Below are 27,263 nucleotides of genomic sequence, written 5' to 3' on the forward strand. Positions count from 1 at the left end.
GACAAATGCAGGCCTCTTGGCCTAAGGTGGGTAAGCGACCACCCCAGGGATGGGGCAGCCATAGGGGATAGAGGGACCCAGGCCCACCCTACGCCATCAGATTCCAGCCCAGGGCCCTAACAGTGGCAGAGGGCTCTGCCATTGGGTCAGCGGGGATCCCACCACAATACACCAACTAGCACTCTGGCACTACAACCAGATTATTGCCTGGTATCCCTGGATTACTTCCTACAGTCCCCTCGCTGTGTACCTGCATTTAGTGGGTGTTCTCCATCTTCCCAGGGTACACAGCAAGTGGCAGTTCCAACAGGTCTTTAGCATCCTTGTCAGCTGGCAGTTCTGGCAGTCCCTTCAGGTACTCAGTGCCACAGAGGTCCCATTCAAGCACCATCCCCAGTAGCAGGCAGGAGGCATCTGTCTCCTTCGCCAGCTGTTGTCCAACTGAGCTGTAGGGCCCACCTTTTATACTTCCTGTCCCACCCCTCTGCATCCAGCAGGGCAAGCATGCTTACCTGGCTCGGCCAGAGGGTGGGCGGTGGTTCCTCCCCATCAGGCCTGGAGGGAGGCCACGGCCCCTCGCTACAGGGTGCTATGTTGAATTTGATTCACACCATTACAAATCATTAATCTTGCAACATGGTGTCAGAAGAGGCTATTAAGCATACTAAATTGTCTCAGCTGAGAGGTAAAATAGAGTTATGTATTAAATGGCAACTAAGAGGCAGAAATTGTTAAATTTCCTACATGGCAAAAGGTTAAAAGGGGGATACCCTAAGGTACTGTACTAGGACTGGTTATTTGATATATTGAGCAATGATATAGAAAAGAAGATGACCAATGACATGGCAAAAAATTTGCAAATGACACAATATTATTTAAGTCAATAACTGGAATTCAGAATCCATACCCTATTCCCCAAGAAAAGGCCCTGAATCTGTTGCATTCTTATAGTTGAGGGTTTTTTTTATTCCTTTCCATGGGATTGACTGAGGTGACCTGCACAGTGCAATCTGCCAGCCACCTTATGTTTTCCATTCTGCTGAGTGAGTTCTGCAGCTTTTGATTCTCAGCCTTGAGATGACTTGAAAAACTGACTCCATGTCCCAGCCTGCAGGGTAGAAGCACTTCATTAGTATACAGGGCAGGTATTGAGAGGAGGCTGTCTCTATGCGACAGATCTCGATCCTCTCCTCTGATTAATATGTCTCAGGGGAGAGAGAGAGAGAGCAAACAGAAAGGAAAGGAAGAGAAAATCCTTTACAGTTTTCTTTTTTTATTGTTGGTATAAGGCGGGTCTGGAAATATTAGTCAAAATATGGTGTTTCCCTCCATATTGCCAACCAGTCATTCTTTAATAAATTAAAATGTCTGTGAAAATAGCAATGGGACAGGTGGGGGGGGGGAGGGCAGAGGAGAGAATAAATAAACAAACAAAAACCAAATATACCAATTACCTGTTGAATTTGTTATTTCTGGACTATTCTGAGAAATAGCTACTGGTTTATGCAAAAAGATTTCTAAGCATCAGCATCAAATAGCAACCTATTCTTGTTGCTAATTTGTTTGCCTTTTTCTTTGGGCAGTGGGCTCTTTATCAAGATCAGAAGGCTAAATCCATTATAAATGTTTATGCCTATGTGGAGAGAGAACAAGAGCGAGAGTGACAAATCGCTATTTTGTTTTTGCAAACTACTAATCTGTGAAAAAAAAATATTTTTCTACTGTCTTTCATCCCAAAGAATAGAAAAATGCTTTACAGATCATCTTTGCATCTGTTTTTTTCTTTCTCTAACATTTGTATACAAGTGGCTGTTCACGCACCACTGAAACATAGCCACTGCTGGGGAGGAACATGAGAGCAACGCTACATGACAATTTAGGACAGGAAGTTAAGAAAAATGTTCCCAGATAAAATTGTAGGAAAAATTTAGGATGAAGAATATAAATATCCACATTTAAATTTGACTCTGAAAATGGGGCTTTTTCCTCTGCTCTTGCTTACAAGTACCACAAGGGGCCCACTCTGACATTCTTTGCACACCTGGAACTCCCATTTATTTCATTGAGTGTTTTCCTTAAGTATACAGGGCTCAAGATCTTTAACAAATGGTCAGGGCCCCAAATATTTTAGAGGCATACATTTTGTTAGAAACAGAACATAAAGTTGTTCTACACCCAACATTTTGATCTTTGAAGTTCAATTGGGGTATACTGCTGCTGGATCTATTTTATAAGGAGCTAGGAGGAGACAGTCCTCAGGAAAGAAGAGAAATAATTTTCAGATTGAGCAATTAGAAATCAACTCTGACGTAATCACACAGTAACATTCCAAGGCTCTGGAGGTACTGGCCTTTCCTGTCCATCAGTCAAAGATGATTCAGAATTATAATGCTTAATTATTGGTAAAGACTCTTACAAACGTGTACAAATAATTGATAATCAGCCATGTAATTGAAAGCAATAAGCCCATCAAGGAGTTCTAGTGACACCATAAACCACCAGAATGGAGCCCAAGTCGCCAGAAGCTAGGACTGGGATTTCCTAGGATTAAGCTGCTGTTTATTCATAACCCAGATTTTGCATTTTTACTGTTCTGAGTTTATCATTTGTAAATAATTTGATTATTTGCTGAATTAAGGAATTATTTCTTATTATTAATTTCATTGAGCCTAAACTTTCCAGGCTTTAGGGAATGAATTTATATCACAAAGATAAGTATAATTAAGAAAGACCATTGACAATAATAGTCAAAGGAGTTATATAAGGAATGAAATTACCCTATAGATTAATTTACAGTGTATACATTTTGAAAATAGCTATTGAGAATAAGTTGTAATCAGCTGCATTACTTGACAGTGTATTTTCATAACAGGTTTAAAGCTTCATTATCACTCAACTAATTTTAGTTCCCAACGCCCCATTTCAGCAAAGCATTTAAGCATATACTTAATATTAAGCAAGTGAGTAGTCCCATTGATTTCAGTTATTTCAAGGGGACTACTCATGCACAGAGTTAGACACACCATCCATTCCATGCCCTGAATAAGGCAGGAATTGTGTGGAAAAACTAGTATGTGATTATGTAACTAAAGACAGTCTCATAATGTAGATTCTGAAAGAAGCTGAATTAAGGAATGTTAATATTTGCATTTCATACTTCTGAGGGCTTAATTTTTCAACCTTAACAGTCTGTTTACATGATCTTTTTTAGTATGTATACATTTTGAAAATGCAAGCTGAAAAAAACCCAGAAGTTCCATCATGTGGAAATATATTGAACCCGACATGGCTCATTAGTTGGGTTGCAACACTTAAATCCAAAATACAGACTTCTACCACTTGAGCTAACAGAGGAACTGACAGCAGTAGCAGGCTGGTATCTTCTCTGTGGACCAGCCTGTCAATGGGCATAAAATACACTTTGCCAGTTGGTTTCATGGCTATTTGTTAGACAGTAGCATAAAAGAATCCATGTTCTAGATGTTTGTGTACTAGTAGTTGTTCCCCTCCAGCCTATCCCTTTCTGCCCCATCCTCTAGCATGTTCAGCTCCAACTCCCCCTGCCCCAGCCAGACCCCCTCTGCTTCTGTCCCTTCTGCTTCTGTCTCCTCTCCATCAGCCTGTCCCTATCCCCGGCTCTAGCCAGCCTCTGGGCCTCACCCTCCTGCATTTGAGTCAGATTGCTTCCTCTTTCTTTTTCACAGTCACACTCCCTGGGTGCACTGAGAGCACAGGAGAGACAGTGTCCCTGCTCTCAGTTCTGGTGCCTGGTGTCATGGAGACCCCTGGGAGGTGTGGCGGAACAACTGCAGAGAAAAGTCTTTTCAGCCCCTGCACTGCAGTCTGGACTGAGCATGCTCAGTACAGATGACATGATAAATTAATTTAGCTGAGAGCCTCTAACAAGCCTCTTCTGAATTTGTGCAAATGGTGATTATCACTATAACTTGACCAAATCTGGGTATCTTTCTCTGAAGACAAACAAAGATACCTCCCTGACTCCAGGGCAACCCCCTGCCTTTTAAGTCCCTGCTCCAAAGTATGGAATTGTTAGAACTTCTAAAAAAAATTGTAAGAATTTTTTAACATGGGCACAACAATATATTTTTCCATAACTTCGTTCTCACAGATGGCAGAATCATTTATACTGAACATCTACAAAAAGCAAACAAACAAACAAACAAAAACAGTCTGAGGCAGGCACCTGGCATAGAAAATTTCAGCCTGAATGGTTAAAAGTTTGATAGTTATAAGCAATCAAAACAACGTTTTAATGGAAAGTATTAGGCAACCTTTATCAAATATGTTGCTACCAGCTCTGCCTATAAAACCTTCCTTGTAGAGTTTGAAACCCAGATAAGCAGATTTATGTGGGTCTGAGAACCAGAAAGTGAAACTACACAGAAGCAAAAGTGAAACTGCCCAGTTTTGTTTTAGTGCTCATGTTGAGAGAAACAAACAAACAAAATAAACAGCATAAACGGTGAAAAGTAAATTAGATGTTAATGACTGTTCCAGATTAAGTAATCACAGATGTTTTTAGTAACAAAGGGAAGGATTTTTTAAAAAAAGGAAATACTTTATGTTGACTGTCTTCCTTCAGGTTTCTAGTCACAGTATAAATTCTGAGAGAAATCAGAACTCTAATATAAAATACAGGCCCATAACAAAACAATTTAGTGTAGTTTAATTCTTAGTGAAAACAAAACAGGTGCCAAATGTAAACTTGAACATTTTTATCTAACAATTTCCATCAGTTCCCATCTTCTTTAATGTATTTGTATATGACCCTTTTCTGATAAAAAAAGATAAAAATAATAATACTTAACATTTATATAGTGATGTTCATCTTCAAGTGATTTACAATCAGCCCATTCAAAGATGTTTTGCTCTAGTAACTGACATTTTTTGAAATATTTTGACTTATATGTGTCACCTCAACTGTAACAAGTTAGAGTGGATCATTACTGTGTATATGACATCATCTCCGATAATGATATAGTACATTGTTATGGTTCAGAACATCACACTATACATTACCAGTTAATAAGGGCTTGTCTATATGTGGAGTTGTTCCTGATTAACACCATGTGTGGACAATCTTATTCTGGAATAAGAGTGCCTTATTCCTGTTTAGCATAACCCAACTTTCAGCTAAGCGCAGATAGCATAGCTGAAGTCGGCGTATCTTAGGTCGATTTACCTGGCCGTGAGGACGGCGGTGAGTCGACCGCTGCCGCTCCCTCGTTGACTCCGCTTCCGCCTCTCGCAAGCTGGAGTTCTGGAGTTGATGGGGAGCGTATTCGGGGATTGATTTATCCGCGTCTAGACGAGATGCAATAAATCGATCCTCGATAGATTGATCCCTACCCGCCAATCCGGCGGGTAGTGAAGACCTGCCAATAGAGTTGTTCAAGAATAGCTATTGCACTTTAAATTCATACCCTGCTTTAATCTGATACACCTTTCAAGTGTAGACAAGCACTAAAAAGCTTATAGGAAATTTTCAAAAGCACTCAGCATTAGCCTATGTTCCCATGGACGTTAATGGGTGTTTTATCATTGCCTTCAGTTGATATGTCTACACTAGACTTTTTGGACCTCAAGTTAATTAACTGCCAGTTAACTCAAGGTAGTTAACATATTCATAAAGGATAGATTGGACACATCCAAAGTACATATGTTTGTAGTTTACCTGAGGCTCCCTCCCCCCCGGGTTTACCTGGACCAGCTAACTCATAAACTACAATAGCCTTGTCCACACTAAGGCCTGGGCTACACTAGCAGGGGGGTTCAAACTAGATAAGCAACTTCAGCTAAGCTATTCTTGTAGCTGAAGTCGAAGTATCTTAGTTCGACTTACCTGGCCATCCTCACGGCGGCGAGTTGACCACCACGGCTCCCCCATAGACTCCGCTTACTCCTCCTGCCGAGGTGAAGTATGGGCGTCGATTCGGGGATCGATTTATCGCGTCTAGAGGTGACACGATAAATCGATCCCTGTAGCGGGGTGGTTACCCTGCTCCTGCCCTGGAGGGCTTAAAACAGCCCTGGGGAAAGGTTGTGGCTGAGAGCTGCTAAGCTGGGCTGATTGGGAAGCAGCTGCAGCTGGGCCACACCCCAATCAGGCCTCAGCTGCCCTATATAAAAAGGCTGTGAGCCAGAGGCCAAGAAGTCTCTCTCTGCCTTCAGAGAGAGAAGGGTCTGGCTGCAGCGAGCTAGAGACAGAGTACCTGAGGGGAGCAGGGCTGGGGACAGGCTGAGGAGCTGGGGAGCTCCAGCCTGGAAAGCCCCAGGCTGTGGACTAGTAGGAGGCCAAGGGGTACTGGGGATTGCAGAGGGCAGCCAATGAGTAAGCCAAGGCAGCAGGTCCAAACCCAACCTTGCCTGTGATGAGTGGCCTATACTGCAGTCTGCCCCAGGGAGCGGGGGCTAGTTGGTGACTGGCAGTGGCCTTATTCTGAGGCGAGGTAGGGATAGTGGGTGGGGGTTCCCCTGGGAGGGGAGACCCTAGTACTGAGGGGTGTACTGCCAGGGGGCAGCACCCAGAGAAAGGGGCACCAGGGTCCTGGGAGGGACATGGGGCCAGAGGACAGGAGGATCACCAGCCTGCAGAGGGCGCTCTGACAGCTGGATCGAGCTAATTCCCAGAGTCACCAGCAGGAGGTGCCGCAGGGGTGAGTCCGCACCTCTATAATCCCCAATACATCAAACACTACCCGCCGATCCGGCAGGTAGTATAGATGTACCCTAAGATTTTACTTGCATTAAAATATCTTTTTTCCTAGTCTAGACAAATGGCCAATGGGAGCAGAGTTAGGCCAATGCTGAATGCTTTTGGAAATCCTACCTATAACATATAAAGCTCAACCAGTCCCCATGTGTTAGAACCTCAGGTGAGTTATGTTGTGTCTGTTCATTAGTGAAAAGAAACATTGAAAGATCAGATAGCCAGTGAGCTCAGGGTAAAGACTGAACATAATTGAAGTGATGGGAGTGTGTATATTTTTGTTTATGTGAGTCAGGGTATGTCTACACTACGAAATTAGGTTGAATTTATAGAAGCCGGTTTTATAGAAATCGGTTGTATACAGCCGATTGTGTGTGTCCCCACATAAAATGCTCTAAGTGCATGAAGTCGGCGGACCGCGTCCACAGTACCAAGGCTAGCGTCGACTTCCGGAGCGTTGCACTATGGGTAGCTATCCCACAGTTCCCGCAGTCTCCACCGCCCATTGGAATTCTGGGTTGAGATCCCAATGCCTGAATGATGCAAAACAGTGTCGTGTGGGGTTCTCGGTACATGTCGTCAGGCACCTCCCCCTCCGTCAGAGCAATGGCAGACAATCGATTCGCACCTTTTTACCTGGGTTACCTGTGCAGACAACATACCATGCCAAGCATGGAGCCCGCTCAGCTCAGCTCACCATCACCATATGTCCTCTGGATGCCGGCAGACGTGGTACTGCATTGCCACACAGCAGCACCTAATTGCCTTTTGGCAGTAGACGGTGCAGTATGACTGGTAGCCTTCATCAGCGATCTAGATGCTGGCAGACATGGGGCTGGCAGACATGGGGCTGCATTGCACACAGCAGCAGCCCCTTGCCTTTTGGTAGAAGATGGTATATTACGATTGGTATCCGTCATTGTCGTGTTGCAGTGGCTGTCAATCATGGGCACCTGGGCAGTCTCGACGATGATGACTATCAGTCGTAGTATGCTATTTTCTGCCAAGCGCCCAGTATTTTCTGCCAAGCATCCAGAAGATGCCAAGGGCTATCAGTCATGCTGCACCGTCGTCTGCCAGCTTAAGATGTAAAAAATAGATTTGTTCTGTATTCATTTGCTTCCCCCTCCCTCTGTGAAATCAACGGCCTGCTAAACCCAGGGTTTTGAGTTCAATCTTTGTGGGGGGCCATTCTGTGTGACAGTTGTTTGTGTTTCTCCCTGATGCACCGACACCTTTGTTGGTTTTAATTCCCTGTACCTGTACGCCATGTCGTCACTCGCCCCTCCCTCCCTCCGTCCGTCAGATACTAGTTTTGCGCCTTTTTTCAGACCAGACGCCATAGCACTGGGATCATGGAGCCAGCTCAGATCACCGCAGCAATTATGAGCACTATGAACACCACACGCATTGTCCTGGAGTACATGCAGAGCCAGGACATGCCAAAGCAAAACCAGGACCAGCCAAGGAGGCGACTGCAGAGCAGCAATGAGAGTGATGAGGAAATTGATATGGACATAGACCTCTCACAAAGTATAGGCCCCAGCAATGTGCAAATCATGGTGTTACTGGGGCAGGTTCATGCCGTGGAACGCCGATTCTGGGCCCGGGAAACAAGCACAGACTGGTGGGACCGCATCGTGCTGCAGGTGTGGGACGATTCCCAGTGGCTGCGAAACTTTCGCATGCGTAAGGGCACTTTCATGGAACTTTGTGACTTGCTTTCCCCTGCCCTGAAGCGCCAGAATACCAGGATGAGAGCAGCCCTCACAGTTGAGAAGTGAGTGGCGATAGCCCTGTGGAAGCTTGCAACACCAGACAGCTACCAGTCAGTCGGGAATCAATTTGGAGTAGGCAATTCTACTGTGGGGGCTGCTGTGATCCAAGTTGCCAGGGCAATGAAAGACCTGGTGATATCAAGCGTAGTGACTCTGGGAAACGTGTAGGCCATAGTGGATGGCTTTGCTGCAATGGGATTCCCAAACTGTGGTGGGGCGATAGACGGAACCCATATCCCTATCTTGGCACCGGAGCACCAAGTCACCGAGTACATAAACCGCAAGGGGTACTTTTTAATGCTGCTGCAAGCCCTGGTGGATCACAAGGGACGTTTCACCAACATCAACGTGGGATGGCCGGGAAAGGTACATGATGCTCGCGTCTTCAGGCACTCTGGTCTGTTTCGAAAGCTGGAGGAAGGGACTTTCTTCCCGGACTAGAAAATAACTGTTGGGGATGTTGAAATGCCTATAGTTATCCTTGGGGACCCAGCCTACCCCTTAATGCCATGGCTCATGAAGCCTTACACAGGCAGCTTGGACAGTAGTCAGGACCTGTTCAACTACAGGCTGAGCAAGTGCCGAATGGTGGTGGAATGTGCATTTGGACGTTTAAAAGCGCGCTGGTGCAGCTTACTGACTTGCTCAGACCTCAGCGAAAAGAATATCCCCATTGTTATTGCTGCTTGCTGTGCGCTCCACAATATCTGTGAGAGTAAGGGGGAGACATTTATGTCGGGGTGGGAGGTTGAGGTACATCGCCTGGCCGCTGATTACGCGCAGCCAGACACCAGGGCGGTTAGAAGAGCACAGCAGGGCACGGTGCGCATCAGAGAAGCTTTGAAAATGAGTTTTGTGACTGGCCAGGCTACGGTGTGAAACTTCTGTTTGTTTCTCCTTGATGAACCCTCTGCCCCACCCCCCCACCCAGTTCACTCTACTTCCCTGTAAACCAACCACCCCACCCTCCCCTCCCACTTCGAGCACCGCTTGCAGAGGCAATAAAGTCATTGTTACTTCACATTCATGCATTCTTTATTAATTCATCACACAATTAGGGGAATAATTGCCAAGGTAGCCAGGATGGGTGGGGGAGGAGGGAAGGAAAAGGACACACTGCAGTTTAAAACTTTAACTCTTATTGAAGGCCAGCCTTCTGATGCTCGGACAATCATCTGGGGTGGAGTGACTGGGTGGCCGGAGGCCCCCCCACCGTGTTCTTGGGCGTCTGGGTGAGGAGGCTATGGAACTTGGGGAGGAGGACTGTTGGTTACATAGGGGCTGTAGCAGCGGTCTCTGCTCCTGCTGCCTTTTCTGCAGCTCAGCCATACGCTGGAGCATATCAGTGTGATGCTCCAGCAGCTGGAGCATCGACTCTTGCCTTCTGTCTGCAAGCTGACACCACCTATCATCTTCAGCCCGCCACTTGCTCTGTTCATCCCGCGATTCAGCCCGCCACCTCTCCTCTCGTTCATACTGTGCTTTTCTGTAGTCTGACATTGACTGCCTCCACGCATTCTGCTGTGCTCTTTCAGCGTGGGAGGACATCTGGAGCTCCGTGAACATGTCATCCCGAGTCTGCCGTTTTCTCCTTCTAATCTTCACTAGCCTCTGTGAAGGAGAAACATTTGCAGCTGGTGGAGGAGAAGGGAGAGGTGGTTAAAAAAGACACATTTTAGAGAACAATGGGTACACTCTTTCACGTTAAATTTTGCTTTCACATTACACAGCACATGTGCTTTTGTTACAAGGTTGTATTTTTCCTCTTATATTGAGGGCCTGCCGGTTTGGTGTGAGAGATCACTCACGCAGTGCCAGGCAACAGATTTCGGCTTGCTGGCAGCCATGGTAAGCCACAGTCTTTTGGCTTTTTTAACCTTCTTAACATGTGGGAATGGTTTCAAACAGTAGCGCCCTCATTTCCCATACCAAGCACCCATTGGGTTGGCCATTTAAAATGGGTTTGCAATGTAAAAGGCGGGGCTGCGGTTCCCGGGTTAACATGCAGCACAAACCCAACTAACCCCCCTCCCCCACACACACCCAATTATCGGGGATGATCACTTCACCCCTCCCCCCCACCGCGTGGCTAACAGCGGGGAACATTTCTGTTCAGAAGAGCAGGAACGGGCACCTCTGAATGTCCCCTTAATAAAATCACCCCATTTCAACCAGGTGACCGTGAATGATATCATTCTCCTGAGGATAACAAAGAGCGATAAGGAATGGATGTTGTCTGCATGCCAGCAAACACCGGGACCATACGCTGCCATGCTTTGTTATGCAATGATTCCAGACTACGTGCTATTGGCCTGGCGTGGTAAAGTGTCCTACCATGGCGGACGGGATAAGGCAGCCCTCCCCAGAAACCTTTTGCAAAGGCTTGGGAGTACAGGAAGGAGAGCTTTCTGGAGATGTCTCTGGAGGATTTCCGCTCCATCCCCATACATGTTAACAGACTTTTCCAGTAGCTGTACTGGCCGCGATTGCCAGGGCAAATCAATCATTAATCATTAAACACGCTTGCTTTTAAACCATGTGTAATATTTACAAAGGTACACTCACCAGAGGTCCCCTGTGTGCCCTCATGGTCTGGGAGCACGCCTTGGGTGAGTTCGGGGGTTACTGGCTCCAGGTCCAGGGTGATAAACATATCCTGGCTGTTGGGGAAACCGGTTTCTCCGCTTCCTTGCTGCTGTGAGCTATCTACATTATCTTCATCCTCCTCTTCCTTGTACCCCGAACCCTTTTCCCTGTGTGTTTCTCCAGTGACGGAGTCATAGCACACGGTTGGGGTAGTGGTGGCTGCACCCCCTAGCATGGCATGCAGCTCCGCGCAGAAGCGGCATGCTTGCGGCTCTGCCCCGGACCTTCCGTTTGCCTCTCTTGCTTTGTGGTAGGCTTGCCTTAGCTCCTTAATTTTCACGGAGCACTGCTGTGCGTCCCTGTTATGGCCTCTGTCCTTCATGGCCTTGGAGACCTTTTCTAATATTTTGCCATTTCGTTTACTGCTACGGAGTTCAGCTAGCACTGATTCATCTCCCCATATGGCGAGCAGATCCCATACTTCCCATTCGGTCCATGCTGGAGCTCTTTTGCGATCCTGGGACTCCATCACGGTTACCTGTGCTGATGAGCTCTGCGTGGTCACCTGTGCTCTCCACGCTGGGCAAACAGGAAATGAAATTCAAACATTCGCGGGGCTTTTCCTGTCTACCTGGTCAGCGCATCTGAGTTGAGAGTGCTGTCCAGAGTGGTCACAATGAAGCACTGTGGGGTAGCTCCCGGAGGCCAATAATGTTGAATTCCGTCCACACTATCCCAATTCCGACCCGCTAAGGCCGATTTTATCGCTAATCCCCTCGTCGGAGGTGGAGTAAAGAAACCGGTTTAAAGGGCCCCCTTAAGTCGAAAGAAAGGGCTTCGTCGTGTGAACTTGTCCAGGCTTAATTCAATTTAATAAAGTCAACCTAAACTCGTAGTGTAGACCAGGCCTTAGAGAGAAGGATCTTAGTCCTGTTGAACTTCTAATTACCTGTGAGCTGTAATAACATCAAAGAAGTATCAATATGTGTGTGTGTTAACAGTTAACTAGTCAAATAGAAGCAAAAATGTTCAGATGTTGCTGGAAATAGTATTTGGTCACTCAGTATAGGTGGTACTCTTCCCACTGAGTCAGTCACTGCTCATCCCAAATGCTGAGGTGCACTGTCCTATTGGAAGTGTCATCTTTCATATGAGTCCTAAACCTGAGACTTTGCTTAATCCTGTCTAAGACGGGTTATTTATAATATTAAAAAAATGGAAAAATCATGGCTTTGTCATGGCAAAAAACGCAAAACCACAATTTTAGCTTTAAAAAAAAAAAAAAAAAACCTATAGTCATAGCACACATTTTTGTGAATCTTAAGGGTTTTTAATATGAAAGCTTACATTAATTCACATAGGAAAAAAACATAATACACACAGAATATTAATAAATTATAAAATGTTACTTGTTCATATTTTGATAAAGAATATAGTAATTTCCTAAAATACATTGTTTATAGAACTATCATCTCTAAACACAGCTTTATTTAGGCCCCAATTCAGCAAAGCAGTTAAGCTTATGTTTAAGTGCTTTGCTGGATTTGGACCATAGAGAAAAGATACTGTAGCGGGGTGGTCACCTACTCCTGGCCTGAAAGGGGTTAAAAACCAGCCCTTGGAGAGGGCTGGGAGCCTTAGGCTGGGCTGATTGGGAGGCAGCCTCAGCTGTGGCCATGCCCCAAACAGACTCAGCTGGCCCTATAAAAGACAGGGAAGCCGGGGCAGATACACAGTCTCCTCTAGCTGTGGAGGGAGATTGGCCTGGCTGCTGGAGAGCTACAGACAGTACCTGGAGTGGAGCAGGGCTAGGGGAAGGCCAAGGGAGCTGGGAAGCTCTGGCCTGGAAACCCCCCAGGCTGTGGCCTAGCATAAGGCCAAACAGGTACTGGGATTGCAGGGGACAGCCCAAGGCTAGGCAGAGGCAGCAGGTCCAAACCCAACCTTGCCTGTGATGAGTGGCTTATACTGCAGTCTGCCCCAGGGAGAGGGGGCTAGTTGGTGACTGGTAGTAGCCTACGACTGAGGCAAGGTGGGAATAGGGGGTAGGGGTTCCCTGGGGAGGGGAGACCCTGAGAGTGAGAGGTTACTGCCAAGGGGTAGCACCCCAGATAATGGGGCACTAAGACCAGGAGGGACATGGGGGCCAAGCGTTAGTGGGACACCGGCCTGCAGCGGGTGCTCTAAGGCTGGAAATGAGCTAATTCTCAAGACACCAGCAGGAGGCGCCGTAGGGGTGAGTCCCACATCGTTACAGATACGTTCTGCAGACGCATGATTCATTTGTTGGACTTAGGAAGACATCACTTAATTAGTTAGCTTTAGTGTAAACCAAGTGTATCATCAGTACCCAAAAGACTAGAAACATGGGGACAGATCTGTCAAGCTGTCTTGCAGTGGCTCAAGAGCATGAGTACCAGCCTCAGGGCAAACTCTTAAGAACCAGATCTCAAACCCCAAAATGGTTGTGAGTTCTATACTTAGATTTCACCAACAAACTATCGAATGTAAATTCCTCAAGCACTATAGAAGCCTTAACATGGAGTCACAGACAGTCCCCCAATCTGGGAGGGACTGGGAGGAGTGGTAGATACGCTGGAGGGTAGGGATAGGATACAGAGGGACCTAGACAAATTAGAGGATTGGGCCAAAAGAAATCTGATGAGGTTCAACAAGGACAAGTGCAGAGTCCTGCACTTAGGATGGAAGAATTCTATGCACTGCTACAGACTAGGGACCGAATGGCTAGGCAGCAGTTCTGCAGAAAAGGACCTAAGGGGTACAGTGGACGAGAAGCTGGATATGAGTCAAGAGTGTGCCCTTGTTGCCAAGAAGGCTAATGGCATTTTGGGCTGTATAAGTAGGGGCATTGCCAGCAGATCAAGGGATGTGATCATTCCCCTCTATTCGACATTGGTGAGGCCTCAACTGGAGTCCAGCCACCCAGCTCTCCAGGGGATCAGAGGCTTTCTTGTCTATTTCATGGCTCCTATAGTGAAATTGACAAGAGCGCTGATGTAAGGGACTCAGTGTCTACACAGACACTGTGTCACCCTAACTCCAGTGACTTAAGCCTTATGCCTCTTATGGAGGTGAAGTTATTATGTTGGTGTAGTAGGGCACTAGTAGGGTATGTCTACAGCTACCATGTATCAACACTGCGGCGATCGATCCACCGGGGGGTCGATTTAGTGACCGCAGATTGCTCTCCCATGGACTCTGGACTCCAGGTGAGAAGCCTGGTGGGCTTCCCCCACTCCCACCTGGGAGCCAAAGTCTGGGCAGCTTCAGACCTCACTTCCAGTTGGAGCCCAGGTGTAAAGCTGGGATGGCTTTGGACCCAGCTGGAAGCCAGGGTGAGAAGCCCAAGTAGGCCCCCAAGCACACCCTGCCAGAGCTAGGCAGCCCTGTCAATTTCATGGATCGGTGAGTGGGGGGAGAAGCTGCAGTAGCTAGTGTCCACTCCCTGGTGGCGAGAAGCCCCAGTGGCTTCCCCTGGCTCCCAGTAGGAAATGAGAGGGCAAGAAGCCCCAGGCAGATTCCCCCCACTCCCAGTGGGGAACAGGTAGGGGAGAAACCCTGGGTGGCTTCCCCCCACTCCTGGTGGGGAATTGGGGGGGCAAAAACCCTTGGGGGCTTCCCCCCAAATGGGGAGCAGAGGAGGAGGCAGCCCGCCAGGAGCCCGGGAGCCTGTGGGGTAGCCAGGCTCCTGGCAGGGAGCTGCCAGCAGAGTTGACAAACCAGGCTCTCAGCTCCCCACACTTCCCCTCTAAGGTCACTGGAAGCACTCCTAGTGAGGACATGAACCACTGACTCAAGGAGAGTAGTGTGGACATGCACCACTGTGATAATTACTGTGGTGGCTGTAAATCAACCTAATACAGGTCGGCTTAGGTTTATAGTGTAGACATACCCTTAGATCTCAAACACCAAAGACAACACTTGTAGCAAATCTAAAATTTTATTGTTGGGAAAAGGAAATAGAGTTATTTACAAGGTTAAAGCAGGTAAACATATATACACAAATAATTTACAATCTTAAGTTTCAAAAGGCAGTAGAAACTTTTGTAATAAGCAAACTCTATATGACCTTTAGTGCTAACCCAGGCAAAGCACTGGGATTCTCTTGCTTGTACATAGAAAACCTTGCCCCCTTCCTCCCCCCAAGTCCAAGCAGCATAGAGATGTAGTTCCTTCTTGGGCCTGGTCTACAATACGGGGTTAGGTCGAATTTTGCTGCATTAGGTCGATTTAAAAATGACTGGTCCACACAACCAACCCTGTTCTGTTGACCTAAAATTGACTTCTTTACTCCTCCCCGATGAGGGGAGTAGCGCTAAAATCGACCTTGCTGGGTCAAATTTGGGTAGTGCAGATGCAAATTGACAGTATTGGCCTCCGGGAGCTATCCCAGAGTGCTCCATTGTGACCACTCTGGACAGCACTTTGAACTCCGAGACACTAGCCGGGTACACAGGAAAAGCCCAGGGAACTTTTGAATTTCATTTCCTGTTTGGTCAACGTGGCGAACTCAGCAGCACTCAGCAGCACAGGTGACCATGCAATCCCCCCAGAATGGTAGAGCGTAAAATGTTTCTATGCTCCCCATATCATCTCCGTCCCTGAGGTTATCGCAGATTAGAAGGCAGAAAAAACGCACTCGCGATGACATGTTTTCCGAGATCATGCAGTCCTCCCACACTGATAGGGCACAGCTTAATGCATGGAGTCATTCAGTGGCAGAGGCCAGGAAAGAATTAAATGAGTGCAAAGAGCGGAGGCAGGATGCGATGCTGAGGTTAATGGGGGAGCAAAAGGACATGATGAAGCATCTGTTGGAGCTGCAGGAAAGCCAACAAGAGCGCAGACCCCCGCTGCATCCACTGTATAACCGCCTACCCTCCTCCCCATGTTCCATAGCCTCCTCACCCAGACGCCCAAGAACGGGGGGAGCGGGGGAGGGAGAGAGGCTCTGGGCACCCAGCCACTCCACTGCAGAGGATGGCCGAAGCAATAGAAGGCTGTCATTCAAACAGTTTGATTTTTAGTGTGGCTACAATAAGCAATGTGGCCTTGTCCTTCCCTCCTCCCCCACCCCACCCGGGCTACCTTGTCTGTTATCTCTCTTTTTTTTTTTTAATTCATAAAGAAAGAATGCATGGTTTCAAAACAATAGTTACTTTATTTCAAAGTGGGGAGGGTGGTTGGCTTACAAGGAATTAAAATCAACAAAGAGGCAGGTTTGCATCAAGGAGAAACACACACAACTGTCACACCGAAGCCTGGTCAGTCATGAAACTGGTTTTCAAAGCCTCTCTGATGCACAGCACGCCTTGCTGTGCTCTTCTAATCACCCTGGTGACTGGCTGCTCAAAATTGGACACCAGGCGATTTGCCTCAACATCCCACCCCGTCATAAACATCTCCCCCTTACTCTCACAGATATTATGGCGCACACAGCAAGCAGCAATAACAATGGGAATATTGGTTGCGCTGAGGTCTGACCTAGTCAGCAAACAGCGCCAGCGAGCTTTTAAACATCCAAAGGCACATTCTACCACCATTCTGCACTTGCTCACCTATAATTGAACTGCTCCTTACTACTGTCCAGGCTTCATGAGCCATGGGAGCAAGGGATAGACTGGGGTAGGTGCGACCACGTGATCGGCTGGGAGGGCAGTCTGAGGCAGAAGCCTCCAGTTCGCATGATATTTCAGGCAGGACTGAATCTCCATGAGACAAAACTTAAAGAAGAGAATGGCCTGGAATCTCTGACTTCCATTCGGTGCTCTAAGAGGAGGATGGCCATGTCTGTCCAGGTGTCCCTGATCGACCTCACTGAGGAGGATTCCACGGAGTCCTCCCAGAGCAGCAGTACCCCGTCTGGCAGCAGTACCCAGGAGGATCAGAACAGATCCCCCGAGCTCGTCACTGGGGAGCAGGAGAGCAGAGTTGCAGGGGAAGTGGTGGAATACCAGGATGGGTAAGATTTTGGAATTGGGGAGCACGTGTCGGGGAAGATCAAGGGCTTCTCCTGGTGGCCTGCAATCATTGTCTCCTACAGAGTCATGTTCAAACATCAGGCAATCTCTGGAATGCACTGGGTGCAATGGTTTGGGGATGGGAAGTTCTCCGAGGTTTCAGCAGACAAGCTGGTGGATCTGATGGCTTTTAGGCAGCATTTCAATCACTCCACATTTAATAAGCTGGTCTCCTATCGACGAGCCATACACCATGCCCTGGAGGTTGCTAGGAGCCGGGTAGGGAAGACATTCCCAGAACCCCCGGCCAAGCAGCTAAAGACTAACTTCTGCAACAACAGCAAGGAGCGGGTGGAGGAGGACCAGAGCAGAGAGCAAATGGTTTCCAAAGTCACAAACAACAACAGAATCCTTAAAGACAGTTGTTTATCGTGCAGGAGAAAAAACCCAGTCACATTCTACCCGCTGTTTGAGGGGGACCTGCCAGACTTGCAGGGATTGATTCCTGGAGCTCTTCTACATGTATGACAAGGACGGGTACCAGTCCTACTGCACCATCTGCTGCGAAGGCAAGGAGCTGCTGCTGTGTAGCAATGGCAGCTGCTGCAGGTGCTTCTGTGTCGAATGCATGGAGGTCCTGGTAGGGCAAGGTACCTCGGACAAGGCAAAAGAGCAAGAGCCCTGGAGCTGTTACATGTGTCAACCACAGAAGTGCTATGGGGTGTTACAGTGCCGACCGGACTGGAATGTACGGCTGCAAGACTTCTTCACCAGCGACAAAGGACAGGAATATGATGCACCTAAAATCTAAAAAGGCCCGCACGTTTCCTAGCATCACTACCCTTGATAACAGAACGTCAATGATTGCATTGGCTACTTGGATCACAGCAGCCCCCACAGTAGACTTGCCCACAACAGCAGCAGTAACGGGGAGCTGAGCGGGCTCCATGCTTGGCGTGGTACGGCATCTGCATGGGTAACCCAGGAAAAAAGGCGTGAAACGATTGTCTGCCATTGCTTTCGCGGAGGGAGGGGTGACTGACGACATGTACCCAAAACCACCCGCGACAATGTTTTTGCCCCATCAGGCACTGGGGGGTTAACCCAGAATTCCAATGGGCAGTGGAGACTGTGGGAACTGTGGGATAGGTACCCACAGTGCACCACTCCATAAGTCAATGCTAGCCACGGTAGTGAGGATGCACTCCGCCGACTTAATGCACTGAGTGGGAACATACGCAATCGACTGTATAAAATCGATTTCTAAAAATCGACTTCTATAAAATCGACCTAATTTCATAGTGTAGACATACCCTTGGAAGGGATTTTATTCCCTTTCCACCCTGTGCTTTGAGCTGTGAATTCAGCTGATGGGAGGAATCATGACTCATCTTCATGGGGGGAAGAGCAGAGCAGCAAAGTCTTTTGTTCTCTTTATTGTTCCACAACAATCCAGCTGGTGTTGATGGGCCTTCCATGTTGGCCAGGAGGTAACACCTTCTGTTGGAGAACAACATTTTACACTAGTTAATGTCTCTCGCCTGTCTGATGATTTACACAGGCTTACAATACAAATGCAAATATACAAATATTACCTTACAATATTGGATACAGATGCTATACATGAAATTAATGCATGCAGCAACTCTCAAGCACCCAAAAAAGTCTAAACACTAAACATATTCTTATAATCCTAATAACTATTTTAACAATACTAACATACAGGTGAACCAGACTCAAGAAAGATATCTTGGAATCATTGTGGATAATTCTCTGAAAACATCCAGTCAATGAAACTAACATAATGTTGGGAATCATTAAGAAAGCGATAGAAAACACTGCTCTACAGCCAAAATGCTTCTGAAATAAATGTAGTCAAACTTTACTAATTCTGGGTCACTGAGAATGAAAATGATGCTTAAAATTGTTGATTGGCTCTAGTTTTCAAGGTATGCTATTTGGTCAGTATATACGACCCTTGACTTGGGAATGGTGGAGGATAAGTGAGTTATAAAGGGAAGGGATCTCAATTTAAACCAGAAATGACTAAAATACATCTTTGACTGGATCTGTGAATAAATCTATGACTGGGTTTGGACAGTACTTGCTTTTTAGGCAAAACAATGAATGATGCAATCTGAAGCTGGTATTGCATCATACATGATATGAATTGCATCGTGTTATTCCTAGAAGTCATGGATGATGCAATCATAACGAAGCTTACATCACTCTGCTGAACAAATTGCCCTATATCGGCTCTAGTAATCATACAGTGTCATGCTCTCTTATTTGTCAGTGTTTGATTTTGCAAAGGGACACATTTCTGTTTAGCCAAAGTGAGCAGAGATGCCTTGTACTTGTGTGAACAGTGCAGATAACTAGTTTGTGGTGAAGTGACTTTTGCATCACAAAAGCGCAGTATAACCACTATGGTTAAGAAAGCCTATCACCTTTATTTTGGCTGCAAAATTGGAGATCAGGACAAGAGGGGGGCCGCACACATATGCTGCAACACTTGTGCAACACATCTTCGCCAGTGGTTGAACAGGAAAAGGAAATCTATGCCTTTTGCATTGCCAATGATTTGGAGAGAGCCAACAGATCATACCAGCAATTGTTACTTCTGCATGGTGTCTCCAGTTGGGAAAGGTGTGTCAAAGAAGAAAAAGTGGACTGTGCATTATCCAAACATTCCATCAGCTATACGCCCAGTACCCCACGGAGAAGGACTGCCGGTTCCTGATGCACCAGAATCATTCTCACTTGAGTCAGACGAGGAAGAGGATGAAACTTCTGGTCCTGAACCATCAATGTCACAGGACCCACATTTTCAACCATCCTCCTCCTCTGAACCACACTTCATAACACAAGGTGAACTGAATGACCTTGTCAGGGATTTGGAACTACCCAAGAATAAGGCAGAGCTGTTGGGCTCCAGACTACAGCAGTGGAATCTCCTGGCAGGTGATATTAGGGTTTCCATGTTCTGTGACTGTCAAAAGGATCTTGTCCCATTCTTCTTCATGGAAGGTGATCTTGTAGCCTGCAACAACATCGATGGTGTGATGGCAGCCCTCAACATCGTTCACGATCCAGATGAGTGGAGACTGTTCATTGATTCATCGAAGACGAGTCTTAAAGCTGTTTTACTGCATAATGGCAATGTTTTGCCATCAATTCCAGTTGGTCATGCAGTCCATATGAAGGAAACCTATGACAACATGAAACAACTTTTGAGGTGCATAAACTATGACCAACATCAGTCGCAGCTTTGTGGCGATTTGAAGGTTGTTGCTCTCTTGCTTGGTCTGCAGACTGGATACACAAAGTATTGCTGTTTTCTCTGCGAATGGGATAGTCGTGTAAGAGATTCCCATTACATCAAGAAAGATTGGCCACTCCGACAGTCATTAGAGCCTGGGAGGAAAAGTGTTCAGCATCCATCACTTGTTGAATCAAGGAAGATTTTGTTACCACCCTTACACATCAAGCTGGGTCTGATGAAGAACTTTGTCAAGGCCATTGACAAAACACAAGCAGCTTTCAAGTACCTCCGTGGAAAATTTCCAAGGTTAAATGAAGCTAAGATAAAGGAAGGTGTCTTTGTTGGTCCTCAGATTCATGAACTTCTTCGAGATGATGCATTTGACCATACACTGCGTGGCAAGGAAAAGACGGCATGGAAAGCCTTCCAGTTAGTGACAATACATTTTCTCGGAAACAACAAAGCAGACAACTACAGGTTGTTGGTGGAAAACCTCCTCAAGGCATACGAAAGCCTGGGTTGCAGCATGTCACTAAAGATACATTTTTTGCACTCTCATCTAGATTTTTTTCCACCGAACTGCGGAGCAGTGAGCGACAAGCACGATGAGCGATTTCACCAGGACATTGCAACAATGGAGAAACGCTATCAGAGCAAATGGAGCCCATCAATGCTTGCAGATTATTGCTGGACAGTGGCAAGAGATGCTCCATTTAATGAATAACAGAGACAAGCCAAGAAGTGCTGAGTAGACACTGAATAGGACTAAACTATGTACATAATAGTTTTTTGCCTTTTGTTTCATAATAAATTTTATTTATATAACCCTTTTGCTGATTTTTAAAGTGTTACATAAACAGGACAGGTGAAATATTATCATGTAAAGCAACCATAAACACATGAAAAGACCTAGGTTTACAATTTATGATTAAAACTCTACTATCTACACAATATACGTAGACATAAAATGTAAAAAATTAAATATCTTAGAAACAGTAGCCAATCAGTTGTTTTAATTGTCATATTTGAATTCAGCACATCAAAATACATAATAAATAGCACATTTTATCTCTGAAGCAGACAACTTCTCAAAAATTGTAGACCAGTGTAATAAGACAGAAAATATATTGCCTCTATAAATCCATGGTACGCCCACATCTTGAATACTGTGTGCAGATGTGGTCGCCCCATCTCAAAAAAAAATATTGGAATTGGAAAAGGTTCAAAAAGGGTAACAAAAATTATTAGGGGCATGGAACAACTTCCATATGAGGAGAGGTTAATAAAACTGGGACTTTTCAGCTTGGAAAAGAGATGACTAAGGGGAGATATGATAGAAGTCTATAAAATCATGACTGGTGTGGAGAAAGTAAATAAGGAAATATTATTTACTCCTCATAACACAAGAACTAGGGGTCACAAAATAGAATTAATAGGCAGCAAAAGGAAGTATTTCTTCACATAATGCACTGTCAACTTGTAGACCTCTTTGCCAGAGGATGTTGTGAAGGCCAAGACTATCACGGTGCAAAAAAAGAACTAGATAAATTCATGGAGGATAGGTCCATCAATAGCTATTAGCCAGGATGCACAGGGATGGTGTCCCTAGCCTCTGTTTGCCAAAAGCTGGGAATGGGCAACAGGGGATGGATCACTTGATGATTACCTGGTCATTTCATTCCCACTGGGGCACCTGGCATTGGCCACTGTTGGAATACAGGATTCTGGGCTAGATGAACCTTTGGTCTCACCCAATATGGCCTTTCTTATGTTCTTAACTATCCTGAGTAATTTTGTATTGTCTACAAATTTTGCCACCTCATAGTTCATCTCTTTTTCCAGATCATTTATGAATATGTTGAACAGCACAGGTACCAGTACAGATCCTATTCACCTCTTATCATTGTGAAAACTGACCATTTACTCCTACCCTTTGTTTCCTGTCTTTTAACCAGTTACTGATCCATGAAAGGACCTTCCCTCTTATCTCATGACCGCTTAGTTTGCTTTAGAGCAGGAGTGGGGAAACTTTTTGGCCTGAGGGCCACGTCGGGGTTCCAAAACTGTGGAGGGCCGGGTAGGGAAGGCTATGCCTCCCCAAACAGCCTGGCCCCCGCCCCCTATCCGCCCCCTCCCACTTCCCGCCCCCTGGCTGCCCCCCTCAGAACCTCCCACCCATCCAACACCCCCTGCTCCTTGTCCCCTGACCACCCCCTCCCGGGACCCCCTGCTCCTAACCGCCACCCCCCCCCGAGACCCCAACCCCTATCCAACCCCACTACTCCCTGTCCCCTGACTTCCCCGTCCCCTGCGCGCCCACCCAAATCTCTGACACATCCAACCGCCTCCTGTTCCCTGTCCCCTGACTGCCCCCTCGGTCCCCCTGCCCCTTATCTAAACCCCCTTCTCCCCGCCCCCTTACCATGCCGCTCAGAGCAGCATGTCTGGCAGCTGCGCCACCCGGCTGGAGCCAGCCACGCCACCGCAGTGCCCGGCTCGAACTTGCAGCCCCACCTCCCAGAGCACTGGTGGTACGGTGAGCTGAGGCTGTTGGGGAGGGGGACAGTAGGGGAGGGGCCGGGGGCTAGCCTCCCCGGCCGGGAGCTCAAGAGCCGGGCAGGACAGTTCTGCAGGCCGGTTGTGGCACACAGGCCATAGTTTTCCCACCTCTGCTTTAGAGCGTTTGGTGGGGGACTTTGTCAAAGACTTACTGCATATTGAGGGGTCAGTGCCATGGGCCCATTCCTTCTTCTGTGTCAGCCCATGGAAGTGGTTGGCCCCAAGTGCAGGATAAACACATGCTCCACCCTTTTAAAGACTCTAGCAGTAGCCTTTGTACAGCATGCTGTTTCGGATAATTTGCCTCCAGGAGCTTGTGCTTGTCACAACTGGTGCTTGGGTGGTCAGAGCTAATGGTTGGAGCAGTGCCAAAGGTCAGAGTCAAGAACCAGGAGGCAGAGCTGGGGTCAGGAGTTTAAGAGCAAGCCAAGAGGCAGGACCATCACTATAACTGGCAGGGGAATCCACCTTGTTGCACAGATACTTCCTGGAACTCTTCCCGGAACTCCTCCTGGGCTTAAATAGGGTGCCTGCACCAATCAGGGCCCACAAGGGAAGCTCTCAGTCTGCTTTCCAAGGTGGTACTTTCTGTGGGTTTTTTTCTTCACAAGGTTTAGATGCTAATGTGCACAGCCCTATCACAGCTGCTGGGTAGGGGTGCAGAGGTGTCGACCTCCCTGCAGACCCGGGTTCTAGTCACTGCAGGAACCTCGCATTACTGGGGCCAAAGACATACATACCTCAGTATGACCCATAGTTTGCTTTAGAATCTCATAAAGGTACCCTATGAATGTCAATCATTATAATCATTATTATTACATATTTCCTTGTCATTCTCTATTAGAAATCAGAGATGAAAAAAATAAACTAGGGTATCCAGTGTATCCTCATCATTTCCTCTTCTGTCAGTGCAAAAATGTTCGCTACACCGTATTCTCCAATGATTTGTTCAATCTGATTTTAAATGGTTTCTGGACAATACAGATTACTTTCGTTTCCTCTTTTTAAAAATCTAGTTGATGTTGAAGGAAAGAGTAAAATTGTATTAGCTGTATTTGTCAAACTCCTGTGGCATCATGAAGGTGGGTCACTGACTCTCTTAATTTATGACATTCTGATGTGGGCCAGATCACAGGCATTTCACCTGGCATTGAACCTTCTAACTCCCTTTCAAAGGTACCATTTCATACTGTCTCTCCTATCATATCTGTTTTGTCTGCTTTATATCTCACATTTCTTTTTTATCCTTCCTCACAAGCACACCTTGCATTTCTTTGGCTCCTTCAAATTCTCTCACATATTAACAGTTTCAAGAATAAAGTCAGTCTTTATGATTGGCCAGGAGACACAATTTATTTTATATTTGACTTGCTGCAGAATGCAGCCATTCCCCCCATGTAGACGGTTAACACAAGCTTATTTACAGGTAACATTAATTAGGTAGGTTTAATTTTATTTTGCTAATCAAGAATCATTTGTGTTCAGTGTTTTATAGATTCGAAGAAAAGACTGCTTGGAATAAAATAAATAAATGCTTATTTAGCTAAATTCTCAGTTTGTATTTGGATAAAAAAATGAAAATTGGAAAATAGATAATCAAAATTTCAGGGATTTTTGTTCTTTTCTTTCTGGAAAAACAGAATTTTTCCAAGATAAATGGTAAGAATGACTGGCTGGCTCCTCACATTTTGATTTCAAAGAACTATTTGAAAGTCATGGGAATAACTATTCTACACTTTCTGATTTGATCTGATTATATTTGTAAGCACAGACATTTTTTCCTGCTTTCTCCCTATGCTGACTCTTCAGCAGTACAGAATGGCAGTCCCTATTTCCCTGGAATCCTGAGGCAATGGACAGAGAACTGAACCAGATGGTGATACAAAAACTTTACCTCCAGGTTAATATTATGAATTCAGCCCAAGTCAGCAGTGATGCAAAGCCATGACCATTTTAGAGCTGTTTGCTAATCTATCTGAAATGAGTTGGGGGCGGGGAAGTCTTCAGTCTAGATCCTACCTGACATGTGTCCACATTGTTTAGTACCAATGGTAATTGTTTTCCTAGTTTCATTGATGGAGGCTGTTGCAGAGAGACCAAGGACTGAATGGTCCATTGAGACTGAACTTTGCTTTGACTCCTAGAGGTGGTCTCTTCATTCCAGGGTTGAAGACATTGCTTACATGTTCATAAAAGTGTGGATGAAGTTTACTCTGATGCTCTCTGTGCTATGGATTAATAGAGATTCCAGAGCTGTCAATCCATCTTTTATCAGTACAAAATTAACTTAACTTTTTTAACTGAAAAAACAAACAGATTAAGGAATCAATATTTGCCAGAGAACCACAAAATCGGGTGTTGGGGGGAGTGGGTTGGCAGGTTAGGATGATATTTTCAAGATTATAAGAGAGTGTTGCAAGGACTGGAGAGTAAAATTAGAAGCTACAGAAATGTCCTCAGTGGTCCCCCTGTCTTGATGCAGATCATGTATCATGCGTTGCTCAGCCCTGAGGCTCAAGGCTGGTCTTAAGGAAAATGTGAACTTGTATTTTGGTGTCCCTTTCCCCCGCTGCCTCCCTGAGCTCCCCATCCACCCCCTCATCATCCCAGCCTCGGCTGCCTTTCCGGGCTCCCCACAATGGGTCAGCAGGCCAAAGGTAGGCACAGTGACAGGAGGACACCTGAGGGCTGTGGTGGCAGGGAAGCATGGTGACCTGAGAGCCCCAGAAAGTGGGGGAAGGACCCAGAGGAGTACAGATAGCATCTCACTGGTGTGGGAATGCAGGGGTGGCAGTGACATGGGGGCTCCAGAAGGGCAGATCGCTCCCTACATCCCAGTACTGAACATCCCCAATATTCAAGTGCCCCTTCCCAGTCCCAGGGAAGGTGGGTTAATGGAGGGGATGGGGGAGAGGTTAAAATGAAACACTCCAGTGCATTTGAGGTAGGGTTACCAGATAGGAACTGTGAAAAAACGGGATGGGGGTGGGGGGTAATAGGCGCCTATATAAGAAAAAGTCCTAAAAAACAGGACTGTCCCTTTAAAAATGGGACGGATGGTCACCCTAATTTGAGGTAGCTTGGGAGGGTTGTGATGGTGGAAGGTTCACTCCTGAAATATCCCCAACCTCCTTCACTGACATCTGTCTTTGGGATGAGCAAGAAAAAGGGGGAACCCCTGAGAGCTGGAGAGCATGAGGAACTGGGGGGTCAGAGTGTGGCATAGGGGAGGGGGACCTTGAAGACTTGGGTGACACTCTGGGAACTGGGAATCTGGGACCCGGGGGGCAGAGGGAGGGGCCTCCTGGGAGCTGGGTGGGCATGGAAGGGGGCTAGTATCTGGGAGCACAGGAGAGGCCCCTGGGAGCTGGGTGGGCATGTCGGGGGCTGGGACCTGGTGGCATAGGGAAGGCCCCCCTGGGACCTGGTGGGGCAGGGACCTTGGGGCACAGGGAGGGGCCCACTAGGAGCTGGGTGGACATGAAGGGGGTCTGGGACCTTAAGGCACAGGGAGGGTCCCCCTGGGAGCTGGGGTGTGAGATCAGGATACCCCCTGACTTGTCTCTTTCCCCTGCAGTTTTTCAGCTTCCTTCCCCTCCCAATCCTTGGGCAGTCACACACCCCCTAAGACCGGCCTTACTGAGGCCAATTCTTAGAAAGAAGAATGGAGGGAGAAACTGAAATATTTTTGGGGGTCTCTCTCCAGATGCTATTCTAAAGGCAGCTCAACTACATCCTGTTGGAATTTTTCTTTGTGTTTCTCAGGGAGTCAAGGGGGCAGCAAACTGCCAAGAATTGTCCTCGCTGCAACAGAATGTTGCCATACCAGAACTTCCCTACCCATCTATCCTGCACTCATCTGTTCCTTACTCTCCTTTCCCTGACTTCATCCTGACCCCTTTCCTCCAGCCCCTCCAGTATCTCTTTCAAAGTACCTCTTGGACCCCCATCTCCCAATACAAGGCTGAATTAAAGCAATCTGGGGCCCTCAGCACACTCCAGATGGGTAAAGTTACCATATTGGGACAGTCCCAGTTTTTCATATATCATCTCAGTGTCTCAGCTACTTCTTTAGGGACCTGAAACATCCAATTTTCATTTCATAAATCAAAATGCTTGTTTTTATAAGTACAAAATGTTTATTCAAGACATTGTTATACCTATACCTGTGTTTAACAGGAATAGTCAAGTAGAATGAGTGTTTAGTGTGCTGAACAGTGCTTGGAGTGAAGAGAAAAGCTGAATGAGGGTAGACACTAAGGCCTGGTCTACACTACGGGTTTAGGTCGACTTTAGCAGCGTTAAACCGAATTAAGCCTGGACACGTCCACACAACGAGGCCCTTTCTTTCGACTTAAAGGGCC

At 46.6% G+C, this 27,263-nt stretch overlaps 1 pseudogene; it reads left to right on the forward strand.

The window, feature by feature from the left end:
* Window positions 1-17,886, forward strand: part of LOC117876127 — a 42,486-nt pseudogene extending 24,600 nt beyond the window's left edge.
* Window positions 17,887-27,263: the final 9,377 nt, after the last annotated feature.

The sequence above is a fragment of the Trachemys scripta genome, chromosome 4, assembly GCF_013100865.1.
Source record: "Trachemys scripta elegans isolate TJP31775 chromosome 4, CAS_Tse_1.0, whole genome shotgun sequence".
In the NCBI taxonomy this organism is placed as follows: domain Eukaryota; kingdom Metazoa; phylum Chordata; order Testudines; family Emydidae; genus Trachemys; species Trachemys scripta.